This window comes from Neolamprologus multifasciatus, chromosome 14, assembly GCF_963576455.1.
Source record: "Neolamprologus multifasciatus chromosome 14, fNeoMul1.2, whole genome shotgun sequence".
NCBI classification, from domain to species: domain Eukaryota; kingdom Metazoa; phylum Chordata; class Actinopteri; order Cichliformes; family Cichlidae; genus Neolamprologus; species Neolamprologus multifasciatus.
Genome location: NC_140452.1, coordinates 25,132,782 through 25,158,466, shown reverse-complemented (window position 1 = coordinate 25,158,466; position 25,685 = coordinate 25,132,782). Strand labels below are relative to the sequence as shown.

The 25,685-nt window shown below is 41.8% G+C and overlaps 1 protein-coding gene across 8 annotated transcripts in view; it reads right to left on the bottom strand.

Annotated features, from left to right (window-relative positions):
• Positions 1-25,685, bottom strand: part of kirrel3b (kirre like nephrin family adhesion molecule 3b) — a 170,046-nt gene that overhangs the window by 85,958 nt on the left and 58,403 nt on the right. The gene's annotated exons all lie outside the window — the stretch shown is intronic.

Sequence of the window (25,685 nt, the reverse complement as noted above, 5' to 3'; positions counted from 1 at the left end):
CAAGCCCAGCCAACAGAACTGCTCCTTCGTGCTGTTACAGAGAAATCAAGTGACCAGAAAGCGTAGTCGTACTGTATCACAGGAGTGGTTTGATGCTGAAGCTCGGTAGCTCTCATCTCAGGTTACTGTCTCTTAGCGCTCCTGGCCTCCCCTGGGGCACTTTGCCACATCCAACTCAGCATCCTGGTTACTAGACTGTGAAGCCTCAAAGCTTTTTTTTTAAAAACTACACCCTCCCCCCCATTTTTTTCCACACCTCTTGAACTTTCTTGCCAACAGCATTGCCTGGAGGCATAATTCTGCTCCCAGTGGTAGGAGAGCTTTGAACCCCCCACGCTCCTCCCATCACTACCTGCAACCCCCCCACCCGGCATTGTGTCTGTCTTTTGCTCTTTCTCGTTTTTCTAATTTGATGCCCGCTTTAACACTTGCCAGTTTTCATCCTTCTGTGCAGTTAAAGGCGTTAAGAAGTGTAGCTTTTTTAAAAAAAGAATGAACACTGCCTCTTCCACACTTTTAACTTTTAGCTGGGTGTTGATTTGATTTGACTAATGATTCTGTGTGCGACAAGGACTTTACAGAGGTAGTCAATCTGTTTAGTGCAGGCCAGAAATGATTAAGTCCCTTTTTTGTATGTGTCACTTCACCAAATTAGTCAGACTGGCTCAACAATCAATAATGAAGTTAGTGACTGAATAGTTCCTTTCACACTTTGTGTCTCATTAACACCAGAGGAAAGAGGCAGGTTACTGCCAGTGACTCTTACTCACATTTAGCTCTAGTAGGAAAAGATGCAGCACTCAGAGACTGTCACTGTCCCTCAAACAATCAAGTATTTACAAAGGATTTACCAAATCAATGTATTTTAAGTTTCAATAAGCTATACAACAGTAGTAAAGCACAGCTAAAATAGCATGCAAATCCTCAGTATTACCTGACTGGTTTAGGTTTATAAGAACTCAGATAGGCCTAAATAAATTCTGTACAGAAGAGGTAGATAGCCAGTCTCTTAAAAAATCCTCCTCTATTACCCATAAATCCAAAATGCAGTGGTATGTAGTGAAATTATAGCTCAGGGAGAAGATCTACCACACTGTAAGCACAGAGAAACACCCTTACACTATGGTATATTTGCTGTTTCTTAATTTGTGGATGATATAGAATTAAAAAAGTTTTGGCTTCCATTGTACAGTGTTGATTACCAATATAAACTTTGGATAACTACTATCATAACATGAATCAGTGAGTTACAGAGGAGGTGTTCCTATGAGGCTGCCAAATTTCCTAGCAACTGTGTAATTAAATCTGAGTTATTATCTCATTACCTAAAACAGTCGCAACTACACGATACTTAGTTGAGCTGATGGGTCACTGTGGAAATTATTCTAGCTGTTACCTACTTATTATCTACTTATTATAAGTGTGATATAGCCAACAATGCACTATAATTTACCAAATATTTACAGATAAATAGTTTATAATTATGCTGTTCCAAATGGAAGAGTTACTCATAAGCTGGTAGAAAGAGTGGGAGAAAAAAACAAAACAAAACTGGATGACCACGATGGGTTTTAGAGTGGGGAAACATGCTGAACTGCCTCCACTTAATGAGAGCTCATTGGGAATGTAGACTGTTACAGCCAGAATGCCAAGCATTAAAAGCAGTCATAAAAACTGGGCCATCTACCATAGAGTTCTCTCCAGAGACCAGCTATAAGTCATTATATCAAACGAGCTTCCATTTAAACCTGTTCATGATTCAGGGTAAGGTCCTCTCCATCTCTCCATTTAGTGCCCACGACTACTGGGTTATGGAGGCGTATCTTAAACCACTGTAAGTGGTGATGACATGGGTTGTAAACCAATTAGATACCCTCTTAACAAGCGGTGGTCACGGTCTTCTGCAGGTTTTACCGGACCACTTATAGGCTCTTCTGCTCTTGCTTTTTGCCCGGTCGCCAAACTGCCTCTATGACTCCAGCACAAGAGGAGCTACCCTCGGCTCTTACCCCTTGGCTCCCGTTGCCTAGGTAGTCGGAGCTTTTGTGGCAGGAAGGCAGGAGGCAGGAAGCCAGTCGCAAGCTAGAAAAATTCTACAAGGCATAGATGCAGTATGAGATGTGCACCCAATCATATATGATCTCAGAAAAACACAGAGATGACCGCCTATACAAATGGAGTGTCGCTTTTTGTAGTCACTAATGGAGATCATGTTGCACTATTAAAGTTCGGGTTAAGCGAGATTAGAATGGCTGCCACATAGTGACAGTCTGACCTTTAGGAAGCTAGTCCTCTCTGTGTGACTTCTCTCCTGTTGCCCTGCAGAACTGTGTGTCAATGCCTTACTTACAGAGGCTTGTACTGTGCCATAATCATTTGAAACATGAAGCTTTAAAAAAAAAAATCAGCAAACATATAAGAATTCCCCCACACTTAAATTTATGAAACAGTGAAAAAAACAATATCATCGTGTGGGAGCAAAACCTTCTTTTTGAGAGTGAAAAATCTGCTTGTATTAATCCTACACACACCACCGAAAATACCTTCCCTGCAATTCAAAAGGAGCTATAAACGGACAGTTGCATGGAGAGGTTTGGATCCAAGTACTGTAGAAGCACATGTCAGTGAGTTTGTTTGCAATCAGCTGGAGTGAGTTGGACTGGCAGTGTGACGTGATGCCCTTTGGGATGATAAACATCTGATTCTGTTATGCTTTTGCAGGCAGTAAGCGTGTGCGCACAGTGAGTGTCAGTGCTACCTGTCAGGTGTGAATGAAAAATAGAGAAACGACTACTCCCAGGCAGTTTTAGACTTTACAAGATGCCAACTCTCTGCTGCACCTGGCTGCAGAGGAGCAATTAACATGTCACAACCTGAGCCTTCTGTCCTTCTGGCTCTGTCTAGCTCCCTGGGTGTCCATTTCTATCCTTCTCTCTATCTGGACCTTGGTTTTCACAGTTTCTTACCGCTGCTGCCATACTGTATGCAGCCCCAGAGGGGACTGAATAACCACAGCTAATTCTGCAGAGGTTGATAACAAGTGCCATAACTGTTCCCAATTAAAAGAACAGACCCGTGGACAACCTTGGACTGTAAAACCATAAATATGTAACATAATACAATAGAAAAAAATTCATATCCATTACTAAAGATTAATGGCTGTTCACATACATAGTTGCCCAAACCATTAATGTTTAGTTTTAGCTTTAGCATGGGACAGTTTAACACTAAATAGCAAAAAGGTTTCTGCCAATTTACTCATAAGTAACAGAAGGGAATAATAAACCAAATATCGACTGTTCTGATGGAAATAAAGGACATAAGCAGATTGCATTAACATGCATCCCTGTAGTGACACCATTACGGCTGTCGTTCTTTAATACCCACGTTTAACCTTGGCTCAAATAGTGCTGAATATGAATAACGGGCTGCAGGTGATAACCTGTGCGCCGGCGTCACCCTGTGTTAAAAATACCCTCAAATGCATTACCACGATAGACCAGTATGCATAATGTCTCCCCATTAATTTGCAGGTTCGTATTTTTTATGAATAATTATTGCTGGTATCACGGCATCTCCGCAGTAATGATATCGTCACGTGGGAGAACAAGCAGGGAGAAGTATCAGAGGAATGAGATGTGCAAGAATAATGGGGGCTGAGGCCACTGAAAACCTCCTTAAAGGAAGAATTAGTTATAGAAGTCAACGCCAACTAAGTTCCACTCCAACTGAAAAATACCTCATAATCTCAGAAAATGTTTTAGAAAAAAGAAACCCCATACTCTTGACTATCGAAGCACACACAGTAGTAATGTGGAATACTAAAAGCAACTGAGAAAAAAGGAAAACGGCAACTTTTTCTGTGAATATGTGCGTGTTTTGGGTCAGCACAGCAGGATTTATTACCCAGCTGTTGGATGATATACCTAATGATATACCAAATGTTACCACCATTAAGCCTGTTGCAGATGTACTAATTGATAAGTATTAATCCTGTTAGTTTGTGCTTTAGTTGCGCATGCATGCACACACACACACACACACAAAACCCTGCTTTTCTTCAAGCAGAAGCTATTTGAGTTTTCATGTGGACTACAACAGATTGAAAAGTTCCAAAATAATGTTAAAGTTACCAATGGAAGCTATTGATTATGGAAGCAAACACCCAAACTTAATCAATGTATCTACCATGAAATATCAAATATAGCACAGTATAGCATCTACAGTCTAAAACTGAGCTCTAGCAGATGGTTGTTTTACCAATTTTATCTAGAGCGAAGGACAGATGCTAATGGCTGTTTACATTTATTCTCACAGTTGGCTCAAAGAAATAGAAATGATTTATTTCCATTTTTTTTCTAATGGAAGACTATTAAAAATTGATGCTGATAACCCTGCAGAAATGTTGATCGAATAGCCTTCTTACCCACAGTATATCTGCCAGCTGTCTCATCTGCGGGCAGCATGCATCAAAACCGGGTCTGACATGATGCAACTTTTCATCTGCAGGCTTCGGAGTCACATAGGTATAGATTAGGTCCTCTCCCTCTTTCTCTCTCTCTTTCTTCTGTCTGTCTGTATTCACGCTTTCTCTCTCTTTTTTCCTCCGAGCCCAAAGCATATAATTTGTCATCTGGAGAAATTGTTCCCCTCTCTCTTGCCATCATGGCGGAGCATATTTCCGTGATCTTCAGGATCAAGGGGTTTTCAATAAAAAGACTCTATATCATCCAGTGACCCTGGCTTCACGCAGCAAGGCTCCTAATGAGCCCTCAGCAAACGGGCTGATTTTTTCCTTGTCTGTGCCATTGAGCTGTGACCCAGCTAAGGCCTTGCAAATCAAAGACATCTTCAGTCTACTCATTATTTACTTGTGACAGCTAGCAGGGAAACATGATTAAAGCAAGTCAAATGAAAAAGAGGGTCGAAAGGAAGAAACGGGACCATTTAGATATGTGAACCGATTTTTATCAAACATTTTCTTGGCGGTGGAACACAGCTAAAGGTCACAGCTGCCAATTGCTCACAAAGAAAAGGCTGTTTATTACACTATTTTATATGTGCTGAAGATTTACACAAGCTGGGTACTGGAAAACTTTAATTAAGGTTTCTTGCTTTGACGCTATAGGTGTGCTGTGTATACGAGCACACGGGCAACAAATATTTTCCAGTAGGTCTCTGAGGAAGACTGGAAGGATGACTAAGCTGGGTCTGCGGCTCTATCCATCACTGCTGGGTTCACACATCTCCCACACCTCTAACGGCTCCAAGAAGTCACTTTGTCCGTCACCGCTCTGTGTCACTTTGCTCAAGAACATTCCGGTCAGCTTACTCGACACACGTTCCATACTGGCGATGATGAGTGTTTAGGAAAGTCATTACCCTTATCAAACAGTGGCACCCATGAATCAGCGACGCACACCTTCTAAAGAGTCGCAAAAATCCCAGCCTGCTGGGGACATTTTTTTCTTTTTACAAAGAAGGCATATCTGAGCCAGTTACACCAGATAATTAGACAATACCAACCCAAAGATTTTTCTTGTCAATGAAAGTCTCCATTAGTAAAGGTCCCCGATGATCAGAAATTCTGAGATGTGTACTGGTTCAGAGCTTGTGTGTCTCAAGAAAAATAAAGGAGCTGACAGTAGATTTTTATGTTATCAAAGTTCCACTGCTCAAGCATATGTTGGCACAGACAAACATAGTTGCCAGACACAATTTACCCATTAGAAGGAAGCTTTTAGATGTCAAGGCAACATGTCCTACAGGAAGTGATAGAACAGGCCTCAAGGGAACTTAGAGGGAGAGAGAGGAAAACTAAATCTAGCATGCCCCCACCAATGTGGAGAGGGCTTAATTAGGGTCTGGGCTTTTCATTAAGGCAGCCATTAAAGTCAGCATCATGTAGTCCAACACTGGCATGCCACAGTGGGGCACTTGAGCCATCACACACATAGACACACATGCACATGGATGCAGTCATGGCAGTTCTCATCCAATGGACCTGAACAATATGCAGCGGGGCAAATTTCTTTCATTATAATTAATTAGAAAACCTTCCATCCCCGATACATATTGTATCCTCCACCCGTTTTTCTTACACGCACAGAGGCCATCCGTCATTCTGCCTTAATGTGTTTAGTTGCACCACACAAGGACAGGGGATTTTGATGAAATCATAAAGGACACTTAAATTGCCGTTACATGCAAGAGGGGATCCCATACATCACACCCCAGTGTGTGTTCATTTCTAGGAAATGACTCTGCCCCTATGCTGTAATAAATGGTTGAACACTTCCTCCATCTCCTTTTCTCCACCTCATAAATATGAAAGATATGGGAAGGCGGTAGCAGGCGGTCTTGCTGCAACTTTATCATGTTGGGAAATAATCACTTTCTTTTGTTTTGTTTCCCCTAATGATAAACAAAACATCTTGGCGCAAAAAAATCATAATCTTCGCTATATGCATTGGGAAAACGCAGCGATGGTGTACAATGTGATTTTGCTCAGTGTCAGTTTAAGCTGAGCCACTGTCTTGCTTTCTGCCAGCCTGCTTTCCATTCTTTCCAGTCAACTGATCTCTAAACCGTTTGTTAGCCTCTCCATGCAGGGACTGCACAAGTCATCCCATGAAGGGATTGGGAAGATGGGAAGACAGCAAGGAAGAAAAACAAGTGAGTGAGGGAGAGATAAACTCATCTCTGATCTTAAGTGACAATTTGACTAGGCATTTTGCCAGGAGAACGCCGTACTGATGAAAGAGTGCATAAATAAAGGATGCAGCGAAGATGTCAGCCAGGCACAGAAGAGTGGAATAGACAGAAAGGGAAAGAGAATGGGGGGAAAAAGACAGGGAGGGATAGTGAACTATTTGGACACCTCTGGCTAGACTCCCCCTCGCCCATTACGCCGTCTGGATCTGACTTCACATGCTATTAGAAGCAGTGTAAATCAGCAATTAGGTGCACAAATGAAGAAATGTCAGCAATTACCTGGAGCACAACAGGCCAGCAGACCTTGCCATGGTGCATTCCAGCACAGCCAGGATCCCTCGTCTTACAGCCAGTCAACCACCCACAGAGGTATGTGCGCACACACACACACACACACACACACACACACATTCTCCAAGCGTGTCCCACGTGCACACCCACCCACGTGGGCTGCCACTCACTGTTTAGCTGAGCAATTCCTGACTGGTTCTGGCATCGGGATGACACTGAGCTATGTGGCTCAATTGGACAACTTGTTTTATTTTATGGTAAGAATGACAACCGTTCACTCTGGAAGAGACAAAATGTTTTCTCATTTCTGCAGAACTACAAATCTCAGTCAAGTAAAATGTTTAGCGAGCCAGAGAGGCAGTGGTGACTTCCTTCATTATTAGAATAGTGAATGAAAACTAAACATACTGTACATGAAAATTACACAGCGATAAGGGCTCATTCATTTGCAGAAGCTAAGGCTCTCTGTTCTTGGAGGTGATTATTATTAATATTATCCTTTCTTTTATCACATTTTTATAATTTCTGAAGGGGGGTGGGGGTGCAATATTGTAAAATCAGACCATTTTGCAGCACCTTCAACACAGTTGTTCTAATTATGCAGCCACCATAACGGAGCCATCTGTAATCCAAAGGCACGCTGGCCTATCAGATATCCTGCAAATACCAAATACCACTCCACCATCCCCCATCTCCCTCCACCACTAACCCCATCCCTACTCCGTGCACGCACGCCTGCACACAGCACAGACGCACGTGCATTCTGGCCCTGCACCCTCACCTCACGCCTTCAAAGTCAAAGACATTTACGCTGTTGCGATAAGATCAGCCATAAAGATGCGGGACAGTAGATTATTCCATGTCGGGGTGTTTGTTTGCCAGTGTGAACGGCAGGGTGATGGGAGCGCTCATCTTGCAGATGCAGTACCCTCTGGGAATCTGCTTACTCCAAGTTATTAAAGCAAAGATCTACATTAGCCAAAGGGAACCTTTTGTGTGAGTTGATGCTCTCCATATTCGGCTATGAGAAGTACAGCGGTGACATAAATATTCAGCATTTGCACTGCACACAACCGAGCATTCTGAGTTTCACTGACCTCTGTGTTTTGCTGCATTTACCTACGCTTTTTAACCCCTCCCCCCAATAGCCTCCTTGGTGATTTACTTGGTAATTAGATATATTCCCAGTGTTCTGCACGAGCGCTAAATGTCATTATACACCTCATATACAGTAGCTTCTTCCTCTGAGCTATGTAACACATTATAATGAATAACATTTTTTATTCCCATTCAACCATCATCCACAATGTCCACCTTCACGACACAACGCACACACACACTCCTCCTCTTGCCATACTAGCACCTGGTCCACAGTGACATTTTAGGTTCATAGTGTGATACCAGAGGCGCTATACGGGCAAATTAAAGTGACACCAATTTGCTCCTGTAACCCTAGGCCACCAGTGCGTTTGTCTGGGGAGGAAAAGTGTTAAGTTAAAACATTAGTTACGTAAAAAAAGTAACATCCCAAGAGGGATGAGCGTGAGGCGTATTGAGTAGACAGAAAGTGTAAGAAAATGATGCACACTAATTTGTGATTAATTCGATGCGTGTTAGCATTTAGGGCGTACTGTGTGATACCTCATAATCTGTGCGCGTACATGAAGTCTAGCTTCTGTTACAACAACGTAAAAGAAGTTATGTTTAGGGATGGCTGAGGGGATAGTGAAAAACTTGTTGACTGTCTGTCTGCAGCACCTGTCTCCCGCTAAAATTCCAGATGCTTTACAAGTAGCAGAAAGCTGGAGGGGTTTAAAGATGCTGAAGATACTTGGAAAGACGGGGCAGACAGCAATCATGCTGCTGAAGGCAAAAGCTCTCTGCACAGAGATGCATTTTTCAGGCCAAGCCTGGCAGCAAGTTTGCACTGCAGCCCCCCCCCCCCCCCCCAAAAAAAAAAAAAAAAAAAAAACGCATGACAGACGTGACATAACAAAAAGCAAGAACCATTTCCCAGATGGAATACAAGAAGATGCCATGTGAGTCCTGTTATGAAAGGCATGGAATGATTTTTCCCCCCCCAAAATAAAACCGTCCATCTAAGCAGAGTTTATATTCTTGCTACATCTCCGCTCACATACGCACAAACTCAGCTGAGTAAGCACAGATGCCTGAACGACTTTTTACCTTTGCCCAACTTCTTTTTTTTTTATTCCTCTTGCCAGATGCTGTTTGTCTTCAAACCTCATGCTTATGGTATCTGGGGCCATCTGAGCAACCCTGCAGTAGAATTATGCACTGCTGGGTTTAGAGCGGTGTGTGGGAAGGATTAATGTGACAGAGCCTCCCCAATGTGCCACAAAACCATCATCTTTAGCTCTGGCAGCAAGAAACACACACAAAGGGGGTTAGTAAAGATGAGCTAACTGGCTGGCTGCTATCTACCACAAACCCCCCACAACTAAAACAGGGCTTTGTATGCTAATGAAACTCTGCAGATCAGCAATGGCAGGAAGGAGAAAAATGTGCAAGGCATTAAATCGTTTCTGTGGTAGCATTAAAGAATAATAATAATGGAGAACATTGAGACGTCTCTGGTTATTGATGTGTCTTTTATGACAGACCTCTATTGAAGAGAGTGTGACACTAATGTCTGCCCTGTGGCAGGAAGGGAAGGGGCATTAGAGGCAGCGGCCGCTGTTCATTTATTTGCATGAGGGAGGGAAAAAAGAGCGCTTTGTCAAAACACATATGCAGTAATAATTTCAAAATCCAATTTAGCCCCTTTACGAGACTTGGAAGTATATATCAACAATACACCAGAATTTACACGCAATTCAGTGTTATCATTTCAAGTTTTTTTTTTTTCATTTTATAGATGTCTGCTCAAATGGTTTTAGAGATTGGAAGAGATGAAATACTTATCAAGCTGGCTGGAGGGAGAAGACATCTTATATTGCAGCAGTTTTTCTTCAAAGCGCCCGTGGCCTGATTGTAGCAGAGTTTAGTTCGAGAAGACTCACGCCCCAGGTGCCACCGTGTGACAGTTGGGCTCAGATGGATCTAAACCACCATTTGCAGCATTGGCAGCACTTTGCTTCCATATGCTGTGAAGTGGGCAGGCAATGTGGGACACTCAGCTGGCCATGCGGAGTGGGTCAGGGGGACAGGGTCCTTTGCCCAAGGCTGTCTAGAGATTTGCTGTGTCTTTGTGTGTTTGTTCTGCGTGGGTCTGGGATGATGCTGGTAACACAGGAGCTCACGTTAGTCAAACAGTGGACAGAGATACTAGAAAGACACAAATCATCACTAATGTGGCGGCTAGATTTGCCCGACTAGACCCTAATGTGAAAATATCCCACACGGGTATAAAATAAAGCTTCTATTTTGAAATTCACACATCATATTAGTCCCTGTTCTTTTACATTTCCTTTTATTTTATTTTTAGAGCTGCTGCTATGATTCAATAAGTTCCCACAGAAGACGACCTTGCCATGCAACAAATGTTCAACGACACCAACAATACTTACAAGCAAATGAATATGAATCTCTTTATGCAGCTCAAATAGGAGCCGTTTTATCACTTTAGTTAAACACTTATTGATCAAATTAGCTCACAAGAAATGAATAAGGATGGATCCCATTACTTTTTTCAGCATCCACAAGGGATGGCTGCCAAGCTACAAATACAGAAAGATGCTAAACTGTTTCTGCTTTGCTTGTGCCACTAATAAAATGCAGGGATAAAAAAACAACAAAAAAACAACAAACTGCCATGGGAACAGGGTGTTGACAAAAAGTGATGTAAGATTCAGGCAATTACACTGATCTCTAGTAAAAATCGAATCATCCCCCTCCATAGGAATCAGTTAGAGCGGACACAATGTCGCACTGGAGATTGAAATCAGCAAGCATGTGGTGTTACACAGCAGAAACCTACAATAACATGTGTTTAGATACCATTTTGATCCATCCCTATCATTCTTTCCTTTTCTGCAGCTTCATAGTGTATTCTGACACTGAGGTCCTCAAACGGTCAGTTTTGCTTCTATTTCAGTTTCACTTTTTTCATCCTCTTTCTGTGTGCTGCGCTACTTAAATTTCCAGAACTCCACCTGAATGACCCCACCCAGCACCTAAGGCCTGCCTGAGCAAGGAACCTCCGGCAGATCTCTACGTGCTGTACATGATTCGCCAAATGTGTTTGTGCTTTCCTCTGAGGGTGAGGGTAATGGAATAGCATCTTCCTGAGGCGATGGCTGAGCGCAGAGATGCTAGAGAGCATCGTTAAAAGCATATGAGCATACTCATAAGAGAGAGAGGCCAGGCTGCTCAGGAAAGGGCAAGCTTTTACAGGGACAACCTTTGGCTATGAGTGCAAGCAATCAACAATCAGCATCTTTTCTTTGTCCTAGGCTCTCAAGAATTCCTCTTTTTTTTCCTTATTTTTACTTTATTTTTGCTTGGCTCTCGGTGTCCCTCTGAAGTTTGTTAAATTTTCCTGTCACATGGCCGTGACAAAATGTTGAAGCAGAAGGTCAAAAGTCTCTAATAGGTTGTTGGTTCTTACATGCCATAATAGCGCTGATTCACTTTCTTTATAACAGCTCGGCGTTAATGGGGGGGGGCAAGGGTGACAGTAACACCAAATGAAAAGAATGGTGTTTGCCATGTACTGGCTTGTTGATTTGCAGCCTGATGGATTTTTAATATTCATTGCTGGGTCGTTCCGGACGGTTGGTTGTGGCTATTTAGCAGCTCAGTGCTTCTGGACGGGAGCTGTGCTGCCACCACAGAGAGGAGGCAGGGGCTGGGAAAAGACAGAGAGGACAGACACTTCACATGAATGATGGTCCGTGGCAAGCCCGCTCCGGTCTTGGCCGGTCTTAGAAGAGAAGATGTATGTTCAATGACTAAAAGGTTTGTTCTAATTAACAGAAGTGACTGTGTCTGCATGGAGAGCCAATAATCAGGTTTGGAAAGACGAGAAGGAGAATGGGGACGCAGTGACCTCTTGGGGGGGGGGGGAGGTGAGCAAACAGAGGGACGAGGAGAGAGCAGTGCAGGCTTGGTTAACTGGCTGCAGAAATGTACGTCCTTGTAGCGACTCTCTGGTGTCTAAACACCTTGATTGCAGAGCCACACAGGTCTGTTTACTCAGAGAGTGAAATGGATGTCTGAGATAGTTGCACAGTAACAGCACTGCACCTCATTCGAAACACAGCTATGTACTGTTTCTACAAAGAGAAGCATTTAACATAGTATGTAAGCAATCTCACTTGCACAAATCCAAAAAGCGTGGGGGCTGCACGATAAAAAACATTTTTTAAAAACGGTCAAACCCAAGCCAACAGTGTGTGAGATATCCTAACTTGTTGTCAGACTTTAAATATTGAAAACTTAAAAGGTATCCTTCATTGCATTTCACCAATGTAATTTTTCATGCTCTTTGCTTTGTAGTTCAGGTCTTCTGTCACGTCCTTGAGCATATACTGACGCTGATGACATTTTCATTTGTTTACTCAAACTTTAGAAAGCTCACCCAGCCAAATAAGGCACTTTCTGGATGACTAAATTTAACTTTGCATTGGTGGTCCGAGAACTTAAGAGACTTGGCGATAAATCACTCAAATCATTTACAATGTGGAAATATAAAAAGAGAAAACGGGTGAATGTCAGGCACTGTGAAACAAGGCAAACGCTTCTGTCGAACATCGAACATAATACATAATATAAAGCATTGAAATATACAGAAGTAAATTCATTTTGTAAGTATGTTAGAAATGTATTGATTTTCAACCGAGCCCACTCACTTTTTAGTAATGCGATACGAGACGTATTGTCAAATTGAGCTGGTTAAGTTTCCAGTGAAAGCATTCCGTGGTTTGTTTGTGACAGAGATCACTTACTTTCTAATGACTTCATAGAAGATCTCATTGCGGGTTAGTTACAGTTCTGCTATAACCTCATCTGTCTTAGTTCAGAGGTCTGCACTATTTGCACACATAGTTGGATTAATCGGGAAATGTTAATCTTTTTTTATTGGAGTGAGGGGAAAATCAATACAGGGTAGTATTATATTTTGCATGGAGATGCTGAGAGACAAAATGTTGATCAAATATTCTAGGAATACTAAGAACAAGAGGGCCCATCTCATTCACCACCATCCTAAGATATCATTAGCTGAGAAAACTTAGATCAATACGGCTCAACTGAAAAAATGAAATACTGGACACACTTAGCTTATCAAAACTGCCTCCTAATTCAGAGTTAATCTTAAGTTGATGGCTCAGTCATATGGAGAAAAATAAGATAACATGTCCTTTTTTAAAAAATCAGTAGCTACCTGGTGATTCTACTATTTTTTTTCTTCACATTTTGCAACCGATTGCATATTGTAGTGACTAAATTGTTGTCCAGAGTTTCAGGTTGTTGCACACTCGTGACCACTTTCAATCGCAAGGCGGTTGCACAGGTTGCCAGATAGGAGGCATCCTTTCTGCAAACGGTTGCAGTCTAACTTGGATCGACTGCAGTCACTCTCAGAGAGATCATTGGAGGTTTGTAAATAACTGCTGTCTAATTTATAAATGCAGACAGATTGCCAACATGTTGCCATCAGTCTGAATGAGTCTTTATCAATGAACTCAACTGGAGGGGACTCGACCCAACTTGGTCGCCAGCTGGTTGTACTGTGATTATTTTCCTATAGAACACAAAGGCTGCTGAACACAGATGTAATAGTTAAACATAAAATTCTGTTTTGTAAATAACAACAGATATGCAATTTTTGACATTCTTTTACAGTTAATTGCTGTATTATCAGAAACAGATTGCATGTAATCGACAACTAGACCCTATTCCATCGCGGACTGACAGCAGACTGACTCATCTTACGGCAACATTTACAGCAGGTTTTAGTGACAGTGCTGTTATGCTTAAAAACCTAATTTTGCAGCAAAAAAATAAAATAAAATAACTGCAGTGAGATAACTTTATCTTATTAGCTAAAACCAATACTGGCAAAGTTTAACTTAGAAGACATAATCTGCAGTTGAAAAGGCAATAAATGGCAATATACGTTATTAAAATACTCAACATATTGCAAAATGTTCAAAATTTTAATAACATTTTATCGTGCATAAAGTATTAGGATAATATCGTGGGGTGGCTGGTGATTCTCACATCTAGTATTTGAAATGTCAAATCTTTCTATATAACAGGTCACGTAAAAACACTGTCTATACATTTCCAGAGTAACCCCTTATATCTAATGTTTCTCTTTCAAACTACAGACTGTATGTGTCTCAGGTGATGTGTTATGAATTCCCCTCCATTTGTAGGTAGGCCTAATTTGACACCTGCCTCATCATTTACAATTAGACATTATGGGATGTAATTGGCCATCTGCCCCTGCCATCTTGTGATTCTGGAGAGAGGCCATGTTTGTCTCTGGCTGGTTAGAGAGCTTTTATACTTGGAGATGCTGTTGCTCTCAACACAACAGTTTTTTTGCCAAATGAGTAGCAAAGTAGGAAGTATGGGCAATATTATATACATATAGGGACCAACATGAGGTATTAGACGCTGTACTATTAAACATTGCTCACCTATTCCGACTGGAAAGCAATATACGCTTTAGATGGGCGGTGCTCCGACTAAAAAAAGATTCTGAAATTTGCAGGTAAATAAAACCCTTAACATCAGGGCTAAGAGCCATTAAAAAAATCATGTCTGACAAAAAAAGTGGCGATTAAAAAGATTTGAAGGAACAATATCTAACATAAGTTACATATTGCCCCCTCAATTATCCTCACCTCTAGTGAACTCAAAGCCCTTGGCAGGCACTGTAATTGCTCTGTTCTTCCTGTCAGTCACAGTTAACTCTCTTCATAGCCGTTCCCACTTTTAGTTCCACCTGCGCTTCGTCGCCAGCTCACTGTGATGACAGGCACCACATTTCTAATGACAGGCAAGAAAATCTTGAGTGACAGCGGCTTTCATTTCTTCATCCCCGTCACTCATTCTGGCCACTGGGAACAAGTTTCAACCTTGCTTGTTGTGTCTGTACTGTAAACGCAGGGCACTGACAGTAAGAAATTATGTCTTCTCATGTGCATTTCTCAGGCTGATGTTGAGATTAAAGGGAAAAAAGTCTTCAAACCGCTGTAGCAGTAAGTAAACAATCTCACGCACGACACAATGATCACAAAATATTGTTGTTTTTTCCAGCAGGTTTTCTTTCAGCTTCAGGGCAAAGTCCCGTGGTCCAAACAGTGCCACTGAAATGACTACTGTTCTCCTCTGAAATGTGTTATTTTAAGTCCTCGATCAAAACACAGAGGCCACAGCACCTGTGGCACTTTGATGTGTTTTCTTACTGCCATACTGTGTCAACAAGAGCTCAATCGCTCCGAAATGCTACTCGTGGCAACAGTTTCAGGGATCAGTCTTGTTTACTATATATTTTCGTTCTTGATACGTTTTTTCCAAAAGATATTTTCTAGAATAGTTTTATTAGAAAATGGCATTTCAATCAATCAAAACATCAAAAGTCCAAGGACATAAGAGAAAAGCAATTAACAAAGATTTTCATTAAACAAAACAAAACAAAGACAATTACTACATGACCAAAACTGAAAATGACACCGCACCACGCTGACACAAACAACTTAATTTAAGAACTTATTCAGATTTTAGCCCTCGGTTTTTCAGTGTGAACCCCGTGCACTGCATCTGTGCTGTCCAATCCTACATCTTCGCTCATTAGAATCTCTGTTCTCTACATTATGATGGGTTAATTATCATAACTCAATGAGCATGTGGACACATATGCAGTGTTTTCTGACACTGTGTATGTGTGTATGTGAGTTGGTCATGTCACTAATAATGTTTTTTACTTTGCAGATGATACAGCACTAATAGTACCCCTCCTTAGATAATCCATGAGAATACTATCAGCCAAAATCCCAAGCCCCCCAGTTAACCGTGATAAAGTAGCCGTGTATGTCAAGGTGCATTCGTTAAAGCGAGCCATTACATCACAGCCATATTTTCACTAACAGTCTGAGTTTGTCTGTATTTGTGTTATTTTCCAGTTTATTTGCTTCTCATAAGTTATCGATTGCGCATTTCCATTGCATTTCAGATATTGCTATGAGTGTTGTGTAATATACATCGTTCCAAGGCACTGGAAAAAACAAAAAAGGGAACCGATCTCAGAAAAAGAACCCACACATAAAACTTTAAACTTTTCCTTAGACGCTTGTTTATCGCTTAATGCCATAAGTCAATTTCAGACTTGGATGCTAAAGAGTAAACAGAAGCCCAGATGAACACACCACGCTGTGCTAGCCAGCAGACATCTTAGAGATTCGCTTCACTTTTTCTAGGTTAGATCTAATCAATTCATGTTGACAATCAATACTTGGTTGAGCAAACTTGAGAGAAAAGTGAATCAAAGAGAACAGTTTTGCACAGAGTATTGTATAAGAGCAGCTCTAGGTGAGATGGTTTAATGTACAGTATCTGTCTCTGGAGTCTTGGTAATGCAGTCATGTGGGTGCAAATTGGAGATTAAGGTCAAGCCAGACTTGTTCTGGGTATTTTTTTTTTTATATGATCATAAGACAACATAGTGCAGAGGGCCTGAGAAACTAAGAGCAAATAAAGCATCCTGCTCTGACTCCAATCTAGAAACTTGTACAGCAAGTTGGTATGAATCAGACGGCTGGGTCAGCGTGACACTTCATGTCTGAACTTTAAACACTTTGTGCACTTTTTTCAGCTCAGTTTCTCACTTTTCGGTTGCTTTGCGCAACCTCTGCTATTTATGTAATGTAAGTACTGGTAAGCCTCATTACCACAGACACTTAACCTCTCTCTTTTGTCTGTTTTCTTATATACATATCTATCTGCACGGTGACAGAGGTGGGAGTCGGCTGGTTGCTGTATCACAATGACAAAACATGACAGATGTGTTTAGGCAGTGGAGTGCCGGACCTGCCACACAGTATTAAGCTCATACAGTCAGAGAGGAGAGCACTCGGTATTTCCACACAGGGAGTCCAATCATGAACATAATAACGGTTTGTCCACAGCGAGGATCGGAAACCTGAGCCGGCCTGATCGGGAGTGCTGTAACTCAAATCTTCCTGGATATCAGGATTCACCGTTGGGTTTGTTGATGTGGAAGATTTCTAGGAACAACTTGGTTTAATGGGCTCGCGGCGTACAGAGAAGTTCAATAGCTGAATTCAGATGACTTACCGCAAATTACTGACATGAGCTAACATAAAGTGATCAAAGACAATCTCATTATTCTTCCATCATTCACCGAGACTTTTCACAAAATCCTGATTAATCATTAATTCATTATAAGGGGCCATGAACACAAGGTTTGGGCAACTGACAGATTTGACAGGTATCCTAACGCAGCTTTTTATGTTCATTTCTCATCTGCTGCTCAGCCTGTCTGAAACCAATCAGTGAACTACAAGGAAGCCCATTGTTGATAAAAATCTGAGCTGATGACGAATCCCTCTTGAAAAATTCAGCATGTTTGATGAATTATGGAACAGTATAATGGAAGTTGTGGAAGACCTTTCTTCTAATAGAGGCCCGTGGTCAAATGCGCCGCGCGATATCCTCACTCACTCCATAAAAGAGCTGACTTGAGGACATAATGAACACAGCCTTTTGTTCCTATTAGCAGCCCACCTGTGGCCAGTTTTACTGTACTGAATTATGGCAATTACCTGAAATATCCCTGATAACAACTTCAACTCAGTGTAAAGCCAAAAAAAAAGTACAAAGACATGACTTTCACAGCAACCTTGGGAAAATGGGGCTTTGATTACCATAAAATCTACTGTCTTACAGAATGCTTAATAACACGTTATGGGTAAAATGTGTAGTACTTCACTCTGTACCATAAGGAATACATGCATGGGAACTAAAACTAGTCAAATACTAAAAACCTAGGCAACACATACAGAAAAAAGATCAATTATGACAAAACTGCTCATGAAATGCGACGAAAAAGGCAAGCTGACTATGGGGAAATCAACTCTTTGTTACTTTACATTTTATCATTTCGGTAGAAAATAACACAATATATATAACTAAATCATCACGAGTCTCCATGTACATTTACCTAACCTGTTTTACTGCCAAAGCCCACAAACCAACAACAAACATAAACCTGTTAGAATCAACAGAAATGCTTTTAACCTTCACTCACATGAGTTAACCAGCAGGGATGAGTACGTTTATGTCAAAAGCAGGCTGTGCCACTTCGGCTGTTTGTTAGTGAGTGATACATCACTCCATGGCATGATTTTAGAGCCCAGCTTGAGCCCTATAAATCTTCCTATAACCTGGTCTCATCACTTAAGGATAGTGGACACATCATGCCTGGGGGAGTATGTGTGAAGTGCAGCTGCTGTCAACATGACTGTGGTCACAGCAGAGGTCAGCAGTGCTTGAACCCTCTGGCTAAGGAATGGGTTCTCCTCAATTAAAGATCTCTGTATCCCTCTCACTTTCCATCCTCCCTTCTGAATAACGATCCCGACCGTGCTGACTTAGATGCGTACAATGGTTTACACTATTTTTCCACCTCTATCTTTAATAGATGCATGGACAAACTCATAACACTCTCACACACACACCAAGAGTGAAGTAGATTTGCTGGACTCTAAAGTCTGGCAACACGTACATGATAAAACTCCGAAATTGTCCATTAATGAAGCACTGATGCCTAAAAGCCTCACAAATTTTACTGAATGACCACCCTCCACTTCACTACTGTTCACTCAGACATCCATGATGAAACAACATCAAGCTATCATAAACAAAAGCAATATCAGTTTAAGTGGCTGCATAAGTAATTTAAGTGCCTGCAAATATGGCACAGTATGTAACAAGCCCACCCACTGTTCCCATCCTGAGTCACTTGGCTGTCGCCATGGCAATTCAGTTTCCTGATGAAAGCTGTCCACCAATGAGATGCATACGTCACTCTAATCGGTCAGACAGCCTGATCCTGCTTACAGCAATAAATCTTCCCACTAATTTGTCAGCCGTAGGCTTTAGAAACTGCATATTTCCTTTCTTCCCCGCCCTCCATACTTACAAGAGAGCCTAATGAGAGCGCACGTGTTTGGCTCTAGACTGAGAGTGGTTCTGACTTTATACCTTAAGCTAGGACTGAATTCAACACTTGATGTTGCTGTGCGGGTGTGACATTTCCCAGGCAAGGGCATATTCACACACCTTTCGCAAGCCTCTGCTCTGGGGCTTGAATCTAAAAATAATCTGAGGATGTTGTAGTGATGCGGTTTCACAATAAAACCTCTCCTGAGCCTCAGTCTTTTACTGCTCCCTAATTGGCAACAGGACCTTCTCACCTACTTTATTGGATGTTTTGACAGTGTAAGAGCCCAAATACTGCCAGCAGCCTTGCAAAGTGTTTTTTTTTTCTTCTTTTTATCACTATTTCACCTTTTGGTCACAAACGGTATGAGACATAGCTTACGCATTTTAACTGTGTAATCAGTCAGATGTTTTGTTTGATGACCTTGTCATTCTATAGGAGGACGTTTTTGACCGTCCTCTAATACCAATAATATAAAAGCCATGTAATAGAAAAATTAGATAATATTAGCCTCTCATTGATTGTGGTGGTCACTGGCCTTTAAGAGAGAAAAAAAGCACATTTGAATGCATCATCTTTGACGGCATTCCTTCTTGGGGTCGATTAAACCTGCCCGTATCATTCAGACTAAACATTTTGTCTCTTCCAGCTTTTGTTGTTGGTCTCTCGGATGCCGTTGTCAATGCAAAGTGAATTGCACACATCAAATGCAATATGAAAGCCATACTCCTTGGCTTTCCTGCATAACATTGTTGATCTCATAAAGCTTTGATTAGGTGTTTCAGAAAGGGGATACTGCATAATTTGAAAGGGAGAAGCACATAAAAGATGACTGTACTGTCTTATTGAATTCTCGTATGTATTTTTTCTTTCTATTTGTTTTTTCTTTTTTAATTTAAAAAGAAGACAAATCAGCACAACGCTACACTGCTGTTGCTCATATTTAGTCCAAAGCATGGGGGGTTTTTCCATCCGCGGGCTTTGACTGGTAGTCGGAACGTGTGTATTATCGACACACTTGCACTCCAGCATGCATGCCAGAGAGCATAGGGCTAATGGAAAAACCTGCCTGAAGGTGTGGCTTTCCACCCTCCGGCATTATTGTGCTCCTGAGCAACATGGCCCCAAGTAGCAGGAGAATTAAAAACAAGCCCTGCCAATTTTCATTATTAGGCATCAGGTGTTTTGCCAGGTCCAGTCGTCATGCTTGACTGCTCTCCACCATCCTCAGAGCCTTTTAACCCTAATTGACAGTCTTAAGTCCACTATCCTGGTGCTGCTGAGGAGTCAAACACACAGGAAGGGAGAGAGGTAGGATGAGCGAGTGGAAAAACAGAGATTCAAAAAACAAAACAGCAGAAGAAACTCTGAGGTATTTTCTGTGTAACCAAATCAAATTAAAATACTTCACCTTCACAGGACTAACGTGCGACAGCTTTTTTTGTGTTTTGCAACAAATCAGCATATTAAACCAAACACACAATGTATGATTCCATGTTTTCTATTTTTTTATTTAGTCGTTTTGGTTAAATAATTAAAAAATTCTCTCAGCTCTTATCATTTAATTGAGACAATGCCTCCTATTTCATTGTCTCTTACTCCCGAGTAGGTGAATACCTTTATCTGCTAAACACGGCCGAGCATTTACCACTGAACAAGTTGACTCATAAGCTGTGTAACCATCCCTGCTGCTTCCATCGCCTCGCTCCACGCTGCAGTTAAATGCTGAAACCGGGCAAGCCATGCTAATCGGTGGAAAGAGGTGACTAAAGCTACTGCTAATCCATTCTGGAATTACGGGGGAGAACAAATTAAGAAACTTCAACTCATTAGCGGAGCTTTAATTCACCGCCCCTCCTGGAGTAATCCCTAAACTCAGCTGCTCCAGTTAATTATACCGAGGCCCTGGATGAGAGGCCCTTCATTGTGTTCCCGTTGTTGTTGTGCTGTGTTAAGTTTGTTGGTTGTGCATGTGTGCCTGTTTGCCTTGGTGGTTTTTACTGAGAAAAAAAAAAGTCTGGCTAAAAGGAAACATCAATATCACATGGCTATCCTACACCGAGACTCACATAATACTAAATATTCTCCAGTTTGGGTAAGATAAGTGCAACACTTTTACAATTCCAGTGATTTATCCGAGCTCTAAGGGAAGATGTGTACTTGCGTGCGCGGAAGCTTTTCTTCCTTTGGTATGAAAGTAAACTACATGAAAAAATAAAAGCCTTCGATCACAATTATTCTCCAGCACCTTTCTGCGTGCACGCTTGCGGGAGCTTTTGGGACCCCTGTGTGCACGTGGGAAATGACAGTGCTGCTGTGATGAGCGAAGGCAAAGCGAGAGAAATCAAAAGACTCTCTTTTATATAAAAAGTCACCTGAATTCGGCTGCATGCTAAAGGATTCACATGCTTTGGCATTTTCCCTAAGCTCGGAGGACTCATAAATGTATCATGCTTGCCATTTTGAGCTGGAACCAAAGAAGTAGCGTTCAGACCGTGCATCTTTTGAAAGCTTGTCTGTTCTTTTAAACGTTCAAATGTCTGGACTATAGATTAATGCTGCTGAAACGTGGCAACACCCCGTTGAACGTGCTTAAAAATTCTCAGAAACTCGAAAAATAAATATCAATCCCTCCTCTCAAAAAGGCTCGTTCTGAAGCGGATTTAGATCCTGTGCGCACAAGAGTGCTAAACTTGTTTTTAGTCTAGAGCCACATAATTTTTAATCCTTTTTATAGACTCCAGATACTTTCTAAATTGACAGTAGTTGCTGTGGCCATCAGCACCTTTGGGAGAGGATTTCAATGGCTTTTTGAGATGTGCAGATGGATTCACATTTGAACTTTGTCATTACATGGGTGATAAGCCACCCATAAGAGAGGCTTTTGTAATTTCAAATATGGCTAAGAGGCGGTAGAGGATCAAGCAGGAGCGATGGATGGGTAGATGGATGGAAAGATAGATGTGCGAGCCTGTGCTTTAAAACCACTTCATGTGCCTCACTTATGTAGCCCAGAGGCATGTGGTGATTGCTGTAATCAGACAAAGGCCTCAGGGAAGCCTAATATGGACACTGCGTAATACCTGTTCCAATTTGATTTGTTTACGCTTCATTCGCACAAGTGGCTCCGCCATTTGCGATCACCGCCTCAATAATTAACCCCAAGTATTGTTGTCCGACAGACAGGACAGATGCTCTTGTTGTCCCTCCCTCACACATCCTGTTGTGATCACATTGATTTGTGGGCCACGGAAGGTTAGTGTGGGGCCACTTGCCACGGATCTCCCATCAGGCTAATGAGGCACGGCGTGACAGCTTTGGTGATTGGGTGAACGGAGGACGCTGCTCGCGGCGTGTTCTGTCACTGAGCAGTACATACTGATGCCAGTCCCCTTCAGTACAGTGCTGTCGTTCTACTATAGGGACTTATTTAAAACATAGGGGTCAATATTTTCAGCAGTTCTTAAGGCGCATTTTGACGTTCTAGTTAAAATCACAGATTGCCACCGGCATGGTATATTATTTGTACACTCGCAAGGACTGTTTCGGTAGAGAATCTGAGGAGACTGAGGGGTTTGTGTGTGTGGTCACATGAAAGAAAATAAACTTAGTGGAGGCACATGCTTAAAAAGACAGTTTTCAATTCATTTTGACAAAGAAAGAACATGGGGAAGAAAAGGAAACAGAATAAAAATCCTTGATCCTTTTTTGGTGTTCTTAATTAGTATTTTTTTTCCCCGTACGTAGAAAATAAGCCTTTGCTTTGTTTGCCTCACCATTGTTCCATGTCTGATAGCCTTCTTTGTGTAGCAGATGTCAAGGTATAACAAATGTTTTTGATGTCCACTGAAAAAACAATGGCGATACGGAATTTTCATGACTGCTGAACCTTCGGCATCGCTCTCAGGCGAGCTCGCTTCTCGTTACCGGATTCTGTCACCCCCGAAGGTTCAGCGTTACCCCGGGTGAGATCTCATCTGATGCGGCGCGAGACCACATCCGTACTTTTGCCGGCAGCTAGAGTGGGAAAAAAATAATCTGTCTTTAATACCTGAACCTAATTAGCTCTGAAATCTGAGGTTAATTAAACAAAAGGAGGTTAAATTAAGTGACTGGGATTTAAGTGGCGACATACCGGATTAAAAACACCCCCGTCTTTCTCTGAATCACTCATCCTTGCTATCCACGAAAATCCTCTTCTCTCATCATCCTCTTGTATTTTTTTAAGACATTCGGGCCTCGTGTAAAGTGTAAAGTGGCCTATGCTTTGCTACCAAAACACTTGCTGACGTTCCTTCATTTTCCTACAGCTGCTTGACTAGCGAGCACTCGGCGGAATAACACCAGATGAAGGAACGACTAGCAAAAAATGTACGTTGCTCACACAAAGGTCAACATAATGAGTTGATTAGTAATTAGTCATCTCACCGCAGTGCATCTGTTTGTGACTCTCTGTGGCACACTTGAATGCGGTATTAGAATACCCATCACGTCAATAAGCAGACAGTGGGAGAACATTACCATCAGGTTTGTCACGTATAAGCAGACTCGAAAGGGATCAGAGCCCTTTAATAAATGCTTAATTGGTTTATCAACTAATTGTCATCGTATACATCATAAAGCAAACTAACGACTCCGTGCAATGAAAAGCTTTTGTGTCAACATAATGCCTGTAAACTTTGGGTTAACGGAAACATCTTTATATAATGGACTGCACGGGCTTTCTAGCGCATGAATAAAGAGATAATTTTGTGTGACTGCAACTGCACAGAGGGGAATTTTGGCTCCTTTTGCACTGCATAACCTTAATTTTTTTGTTTTGTTTATTCATTTAAAGGGTACCCTGCCCCAGTCGCCACATTCATGATTGCACAGAGCAAAAAAAGTTCTCCTCACTCCCACTCGCACAGTGTCCTCATCCTCCCTCGCTGCACTGTAGAGCTAGATGGAGTGTTTTCAGCACAAGAACACCTGCGATACACTCACATATTTCAAATGTTGTTATTTTTAAAAAAAAGTTATACAAGCTGGCAAGTGATTTTTTTTGTTTTTTGTTTTTTGTCTAATGAAAATGGAAAATAACTCGAGAATTTAAATTGTAGCATAAATATTTTACCTATGCAGAAGTCTGTGTGCACTTCCACCAAGGCCACTAAAAAGCCTGTCGCGTTTTGTTTAAAAGCATTGCCTCTCCACAAATGACCTTTCATGGGTGGAGAGAAGAAGCAAATTGGCCATCCATTCCTTTTTTTAGGGACAGAGGTGACATGGTGATAGCCCAGCCATCGCTGGCACTTGAAAGCCCACTACTCTTATTGCTGCCACCTGTGTTTGTTGCACAGGCTTGTCTGCACTCAGGCTTTCAGGGCTGGTTACTTTCTCTGCAGCTTGCTAATGATGTTTGCTAGACTTGCAGTGAGAAAACCCAGATCTCCATGAAATACTCTTTGTATCTTAACCTAATCAATAATGCCTCGTACCCACTATAGAATGTCACTGCAAATAACCTTAAGAAGAAAACAAAGAGAAAAAAATCTTCCCTGTGGCAAAGTTTCTTCCATTAATGTCCTTCACTCAACCTGGTATCTCACAGTTTTCTTCCAAATGGTAGCCCGAGTCAAAAGGATGGCAGCAAGACAATGAGCAACTGTTTTATATTATCACTGTGCTGCATACTGTGTATGTGATAGTGCTATTATTGAGCTGCTAAACCGAGAGAGGCGAACAGGCTGCTAAGAAGTCCCGACAAAGGACCAACAGCTGGATGCATTCCTATAATCATTGGATTCCTGTGTGGGTAGAGCCCTTAGTTTAACCACCATCCCCTAACCACCCCAGATCTATCATTATCATGTAGAGAGCAGCATCTTAGTGTCATTATTGACACTCAGTGCCCACCTCTGCCGGATTGGCTCTATATGGTGTGTAGGTGCAAAAGTATAATTCTACTGCACCTCCCTCTAACTGACCGCTCTGCCCATCCACCCACTCCCCTCCGCAGCACCCCACACTGATGCATGCACACACATTCCTGCAGGATGAAAGGACTGGCCTGAGGGGGGTCATTTGTATCTGCTGCCCCTGTTCCTTGTCTTTGTTGTCCAGCCTGTAGGCCATCTAGTCACATGGAACCAGGTGTCAAAAGGAGTAATAGCACAAATCGATGTCAAAGGATGCTCTAGCAATGGGGAAGCATCCTTTCCCCTGTATTTTGTCCTCCCCACTGATTTAAAACACACGGCTGGGGAGCTAGGAGGGGATTTTGCATATGTGTGTGTGTGCTGTGGGGTCAGAAGGGCAACACGCACACATTTTTTTTCTTTGTCTTTATGTGCCTGTCTCACACCCCTGCAGCCAGAACATATTTATAATAAATAAAAAAAATGGGCAGTTTGGGCGGCAGCTAGGTTTTGATGATTTGCAGTCAGAGCCCGTCGACAGAATCTTATTTAGTGTGATTTTAAACTGGGGGATAAAATGCATACGTATTTCTCTGCTGTCAGAGAAAGTACCTTTGATGTGA